The 7,585-nt window shown below is 41.3% G+C and overlaps 1 protein-coding gene across 1 annotated transcript in view; it reads right to left on the bottom strand.

Annotated features, from left to right (window-relative positions):
• SYTL5 (synaptotagmin like 5) overlaps positions 1 to 7,262 on the bottom strand; it is a 160,415-nt gene extending 153,153 nt beyond the window's left edge. The window contains exon 1 of the mRNA XM_074858549.1: positions 7,177 to 7,262. The gene's annotated coding sequence lies outside the window, so the exon portion shown is untranslated. The remainder of the gene's footprint in view (positions 1 to 7,176) is intronic.
• Between the last annotated feature and the right edge of the window lie 323 nt (positions 7,263 to 7,585).

The following is a 7,585-nucleotide window of genomic DNA, read 5'->3' on the forward strand; positions in this document are numbered from 1 at the left end:
ATAAAGGAGCACAGTCCCCGAGCACATTAAAGCATACTCTTCCTCTGCTAGAATCACTGGACACCTTTTCAGCCAAAGTCCACCAAGAAGCGTAACTGATAAAATTTCTGTTTGTTTCTAGAGAATCCTGGACTTTTCCAGGACCACACAGCATTTCATTATGACACTGTCACGATCACGACTGCTCAACTCTTTCTACAGATTGTCTCATGCTGATCTGCCATCTACATCTCTTTCTACGATAGGGTTTCAAAACATAGTTGGAGTAGTCAGCCTCTACTACTGAAAAATCATACTATTGCAGTGCAACAAAATCCACAGGCAGAAAGCCAAAATTATGCTGTACTATGCTGCGGATTTATGAATCTACATCCTCAGACTCCAGGAGGTATTAACCAGAGGTACAGCAGTAATAAGTTGGGTGGATCAACACTTTGGGACTCCTTAAATAATAACAGAAAACTTGTAATGTATTAATTGTCAATGCAAAGAATACGGTCACGGTCCCTTAATTTAAGGGTGCAGAAAATTTATAATACAAAAGGAATTGGAATCTGGCTAATTCACAAACATTTGCTTGAATGCTGACTCCGACCAACTGAAAGATTCTCCGTATTTTTAGGGAGCCATGAATTCATCCCATTTTCTTTTCCACTATCCATATTCGCCGGTAAACAAAGAAAATCATACCACAGGGAGTATACTTTAATATCAGAGGTATTTTCCACTGCTATTTTAAGATACTCTTTCAAAAGAGCAAGTTTCTCTCTATCCTATGTAGCTTTTTAAAGAGAACCACAAGCTGCTTAGGTCTATCAGGTCCTTCAAAACTAAACAGAGAAACCCACTGGGAGGCAAAGAGAAATCTTTCTAAACCACAAAACAGACTGTTAATTGTCACTGGCCTCCTGCTTATTCCCTCCTACCCCTTGAGACAGGATATTGCATAATCCTTCTGCTGTTACTCTTTTGCCTAAAAACTGCTATTTGGGTACACATGCTAGTATTACAGTAGAGGAAAACACCTTATGATCTCATAAAACAATGACAGAATTATTTAACCCCAGGAACCCAAACATAACACCCTTTTAAGACCTCATATATGTATTTTTAGTGCCTTCCTTCCCAAAATGATGTTCAAATATCTGCTTACAATACTGAAAGAAGAATATCTTGCTATGCATTTTACCCTTTATGATTTACAGGTCTTTTGATCTTCCTCCCCAAAACAAAAAAATAAGTGGAAAGACAACAGTGGGGGATCTTACAATGACAGCAAAGCTCAAGAATATTTGCAGTAACAGAAAGAAAGCTTTCAGCCTTCTCTCACGTAATTTATGCACTAATAACTGAGCATTACTTCATCACTGTCCTCAAGCATAACTGTCAGAAGACATTTGCATAGTTATCTAACAAAAAATTCTCTTTGGGAATCAACTTGAGAGAGTCTTCTATGTATAGGAACATATATGGATTCATTCTTCTTGAATAAAGCTACAGCTTCCATACTATACAGACTAACATCGAACTTCCGAGTGTCTGTCATCGTCTTCACCCATGTCATGTTTGCGCTCTCTTCCCTCTGAAGTCCAAGGGATACGATTTAGCCACCTGGGGCATGCAGTAGACCCCCAGCGTGTTCTCTGCTCTCCATCACAGCATCTTCACCTGACGCAGTGAGACAACAGGAGGGACAGAGCACTCGGAAGCCAAAACGGGAAAACCACTCTGTCGTTTTGCCTCTGGCTTCAGCTTGCACTTACGCAAGTGAAAAGTATCTCCCCTGTAAAACCAGTGACAACAGCAAGACAAGCAGCTCTGCTCCATTTAGTGATCCCTGCCTTGTTTCCAATTATTCTGTCATTTGAATTCCCCGTTAAAAAAGTCACATCCCCGGCTATGTGAGGCTGCCACATGGTGACATGTTATTCTGTCCCTCTTGTCCTTCCTCTGCTCCTCAAATGTCACAATGAAAAACTTCAATCTCATCTCATTCCCTCACCATTAACAAGAGCCAGAAGGTCAAAAGGAGGGTTTTTAAGAATGTCAAAAATAAAGGCAGTTTCAAAAAAGCCCAAGTTTACACCTCAGGTGCCGTCTACTTCCAAGCAGAATCATAAGGATTGTATCCAGTCAGAAGGCAAGAGTACCAAATGAAACCTGGATTACTTCTAGCTTTTGAGCACAGAGCAATCAAAAAAAACACACACTACACACAGTACTTACAAGAAACTATTCCACTATAAACAGCTTGTGCAATTCCAACTTCTCTCTTTTTTGTTAATTCACGGCCATTGGAGATGGTCAGTTAAAACCACCTACAATCTCACTGGAAGCTGAAGGATGTGGACAATGAACACAAATCTTTTAGAACATTTCTTTTCCCTTGCTTTCCTCAAAACCCAACTTTACTCTGAAAAATGACTACACTAGAAACACCTGTAGCAGTCATCAGCATTATCCTCACTAACTAGTGAGAAGGCTTCTGCAGCTAGTAATGGTTCATGTCTTCCATCAAGCCTAAAGCCTAACACCTAATTGCTTTTACTTCCAAACACAGTCTTAATCATATTTGGCAACATGGTGTGCCAAGCTAACGTTAAAACATTTGCACAAAATTAATCATTTCAATTCTGATATAAACAATATTACATTAATTAAACACTTAACTGAGAACGTCCACTTTCAAAACTCCCGTCGCCCAAATCATTCCGACATGTTTCTGCTCCCTTCCACAATAGCAATGAAATGTCATCAGCAAGGTCATGGTTCAAAGTGATTTCAGGGCTGACTGCAAATTAATGCCACATCACAGATTGTGTCTTTAAAAAAAAAAAAAAAATCTTAAGTTTTGATCAAGAGGGACTCGTACCTTAGCATGGGATGACACTGTTTAAACAATTCCCTTAAAGATTCTCCCAGTCATAACCAAAACAAACCCCTGCCTAAAGACGTCCAGGAAAAACAGGAAACCCAAAGGAATATTATTTCTAGTGTGAAATGCTGACAGCCCAAATACTGGGAGAATGCGCAGTTACATTCACCCAAACGGCCTCCGTTCAGGTTCTGCACTTAGAAAAGCCAAAGCCAGACAAACGTACACTAATGAAAGCACAGCGTTTACAAAGGTACCAGCAGCACCATGGCGTGCAGAATTCCTCCTACCCTGGTCTTTCAGGGCACTCCTTACTCACCCCAGCACCAGCCAGATGACACTTGTGTTTGCACACGTTACTCATACTTCCCCACCCTTCTTTGCTGCCATCATCACTTCACAGCAGAAACAGAAAAGACCAAGGAGGTATAGCCTTCTCCCTTATTAGTTTTCTGTCTTACCTAACAAATCATTATTCTCCAGTGCATCAATGATTTTTCTTCTCCTGACTGCATCCTACTTACCCATACTGCTCTAACAGCAAGGGTTTCAAAACCAGACAGGATTAAAAACTGTCCCATTAAAAACCTAGCTATGTCTTCATTATTTTTTCCCCTCTAAAACTTAACACTGGTAATAACAATGGAGAGGGCTCTAATCTAGATACAGATGCCAACAGTTAACGGACACTTTTACTACTATATTGTCTTCATCTACTTTAGTCTACTATATATTTTATCCAGAGACCAAAGGGATAGAAGTACTCCTGAAGAGAAGTATATACCTGTACTCTAACTCCAGAGCATGACAAAAGTCAAAGAAGCTGTTTTATAGTTGGCAACCGTGAAAAATTGGACAGAAACACAGCTAGTGTAGAAAAAGCTGTGAGAAAAAGTGCCTTCTGCAATGCAATGTATCGCTGCAGGCAGCTGTATTGCAATTTTTGACCGTTAATCTCCAATGTAAAACCCAAATATGCTTTGACACAAATACGGGGTTCGAGAATACTCGCTTTCATCGTATTCCAGTCTGCTGGATTACTTTACACAATATGAAGATTCCCCATTCCCAGCACAAATCTCACCTTCTCACCTGTCCACGTCAACACACTCGATAATGCAATTAGTACTATTGCTACACTAATGCCTACAGTGAATGAATGCTAATTCCTACATCAGATCTTTATTTAACTGAATGGATGACTCCTGCTTCTCTTAGCCTTCTGAAGTCACAGTGCATATAAACACCTGGCAGCCTTGGCATCATTAGCCTATTTATTATCTTTAGCAGGTTTAATATTGTGAGAACGGGAATTCAGTTCCTCGTTTCCTCCATTTTTCTCTTCCCCAACCCACCATGCACTAGGGATTTTGTGCCAAGATTCAGGAAAAGGAATGAGGTTTCACAAGGAATATTAAGTACATCTCTTCCTAAGTCTGACCTTCTCTAGAGTTCTGCAATGGCCCCAGAAATAAGGAGACAAGCTCAGATTCAACTCACACAGTTGCTCAAAAAGCCATCAACTGTGCCATGTACTAACTGCAAATGAAAAAGAAAATCTCCAAATGACAAATGGCTTGCTTTCAAACAGTGCCTTCTCCCAGAAATCTGTCTAATAGCAGAATCCTTGGAAACAGTGTTCCCACGGCCATGGATGTTTGCTTCCATGGTATTCAGATAATACCTTGCAACTTCTGTACCATACATCTAAAAAAACATCTCCTTGAAGCTCCACTCTCCTCTTCAACCCTTGGAAATGCGCTGGTGCTGTACACAATTCCTGCATTGGCCCCATCCCTCTAATACATTATAGAAAAACTTTGACACATTCATGCTGCAAACATGTTTTCCTCCTATCTGCTGATACACTGCTACTTTCACAGTTTGCGAGGCTGTACAGGTAAAACGTAGTCGTCTAATCCTAAAGTTACCACAGTACTGATGGAGAGAGACTAGTAAATTCAGCTGCATTCCGATCACAAGTTATCCCCACACAAAATGCAATCACTCCTAGCAGCATTCTCCCTCACACAAAATCACTGTGGGGAAAGGCAATTTCTCACCAAACAAAAAGCTGACAAATTCACCTGGAACCAAGAGAGAGAGCAACTGAAAAGAGAACTTACTTATCAACAATGAGGGATGCCCCAGAGAATTTAAATGTGCCAGAGATGCACTGAAGTGAAGAGGCAGTGCAACTCTCTTAAAAATAAATAAATAAAATGCTCATTTAAGGAGATTCCTGTTAATACTCATTTGTGGAATACAGTACAAACCACAATGGAATTTTGGGTCATTTCTGATATCCAATTTTGTTTCTAAGCAATACAAAAAGCATACCCAGAGAAAAGTTACAGTGAAAACAAAATGGTACAGATTAATTGAATTAGGAAGAAATTTCAGTGCAGGCTGAGGTAAAGACAAAAAAAACCCAAGCAAATTCAGTTCCTGAGCGATTGATTCTGCTCTCAAGCTGTGCCACAGCATATGGAAAGCCACACAGAATGGGGCCACTCAGTCACATCCAGGACAGACCAAGATACAAGCTTAAAAAGACCTTTACAATAGAGCCAGACTGTTTGGAACAGGAAGAAGGCAGAAGGCTTCCTTAGCATATATGGCATGTATATGTTCATTGGTATACACTGTATGTATATGTTGATATGCTCTTTCTATAGAGATAGATAAGAAAAGCTACTCTAAATATCCAAAAAGAAATACTCACGTATCAGCTTCCTGCGCCTACCACAAACATACCTCCTACCTACCGCCCTTGTTCTCAAACCCACGCTGCTCTTTAAGGTCGAACCTTTCAGCCGTTCTTACCTATTCGGCTTTCCTAAGTTTCCAGGCTCTGGGACAACACATCAGCACGCACATCCCTGGCAGAAAGGAAGTTTGGGTCGAAGGCAGAGTAAATTCAGTAGGCAAGGCAATAGCAATAGAGCACCGGGAAACAAAGCGCTCGGTCACAGAGCAATCCTGCGCTGCAGCTGGCTTCAGCCATCGCTTTATCAAACAGATTCCCTGGCTCCCTCCCCACCCTGCAGCACCAAAGGTCTCACTCACAGACAGCAGTTAATCATCAGATACGAAACTTGTCTCTCTTGGTAAGGAGATTTAGACGAGACAACATTATGTAATAACATGTTTTGTAGATAGGCAAACAACTCCATGACTGCAACATCACACTGAAAATCATTTAGTAAGAGCCTTCATAGGTACTGTTATTCCACTCTAAAAAATACAGCTACAACCCACAATTCATACGGCATTTTGGTTAAATAAGCATTTCTCCATCCCAAAAGAACTTCAGCTACCATGAAATCTATAAAAGTCAAAACATGCTAATAGGTATTTCTTAACCGTAAACACAGTGCTGAAGACAGCTTAGAAACATGAACATGTTAAATCACTTCAAAGGTCTGAACACACCAATTTTCTCTGGAAAGCATACCCACGCGCCCCCAGCCTTACAAACCACATTCCTCAAACCGGACTCAGATCTACATACAGCAACTCTCATTGCAACTCTCACCTTCCAGATCTTCACTGTAATTGCTTAGATGCAAAACAGAAGCACAGACACCGCTGGATCTAACGGCATTTGGGGAAGAAGAACAGAACATGTATGAAGAAAACAACCTATGTGGAGAGTGTGCTCTCAGAGATGGCACAGCTTTCCTGAGTATATGCATAATAGAGGCAATAAGGGTTCATTATGATCACCTGTTCCAGCCTCTCCTACGTAGAGCCCATAAGATTTCCCTCCCCATATAAGTCCTGTTAGAAACAGAAAAAACATTCTTGGCTTAAAATTTTTTAATGATGAAAAAGCTTTATGAACTTGTTAGTCTAATGAGTGATGCTATTTTTAAAAAATGCACCCTCTGTCTAGTCTCAGGATGTCCAACTTCAAATTTCCAACACTGGATCTTGTTAAATCTTTTCTCTCTTGGGTAAATACGCTGTTCCTCACCTTGACATTTCTAGGCAAGGATCCAACCACTTCTTTTGTCCTTTTGGAGCCACTCAAGACAACATATGCTCTGAGCGGTTTTACAGCCCGGGCCTTTTCAATGTTTTTTATACTGCAGTGGGCTGCACCTTGCACACAGATCTTTCACCTGAAGTGCACACAGCAAAACAGTAACACTTGTGCACCTCACAGGTAATATTCCCACCTCCTCCTCTATCTTCTCACATTCATGTAAAGGGCTACTCCCTGGCTGACTGCTTGTCAACCCTCCCAAGCCTTTCCAAAAATCACTAGCCCTGGGGCACAGAATCCCCTCACTCACCACTCCTTGTGGTACGACTCCACACCGGGTATGCTGAAGTGCATATGGGCTAGCTGCGCTCGGGAACTATGAAGTGACCCCACTGCTTTTATAGAAGTGGTGCTCAGCCTCCACCATTTACTCCTTTCTTTGTACGGTCCTATAATAAAATGGAAGTATAAGAAGTAGACTATGTTTTCCAAAGCAAAATCCTGGAGGAAAACTCTAGCTAGCACACAGCTGAGAGCCGATCTTCACCTGAGCACACAGAGCCACTCACCTGCTCGGTGACGAAGAGGACAACGCAGCGCCCGTTCCTTATCAGCCCTTTCTGCCGAACGATAGCCACAAACCGCGTCACTGACGGGCAAGAACCGCCACCTTCAATTTGCATAGTAGCGTACGCTATAAAGCATTAAAAAATAAAACT

This window comes from Strix uralensis, chromosome 2 (assembly GCF_047716275.1).
Source record: "Strix uralensis isolate ZFMK-TIS-50842 chromosome 2, bStrUra1, whole genome shotgun sequence".
In the NCBI taxonomy this organism is placed as follows: domain Eukaryota; kingdom Metazoa; phylum Chordata; class Aves; order Strigiformes; family Strigidae; genus Strix; species Strix uralensis.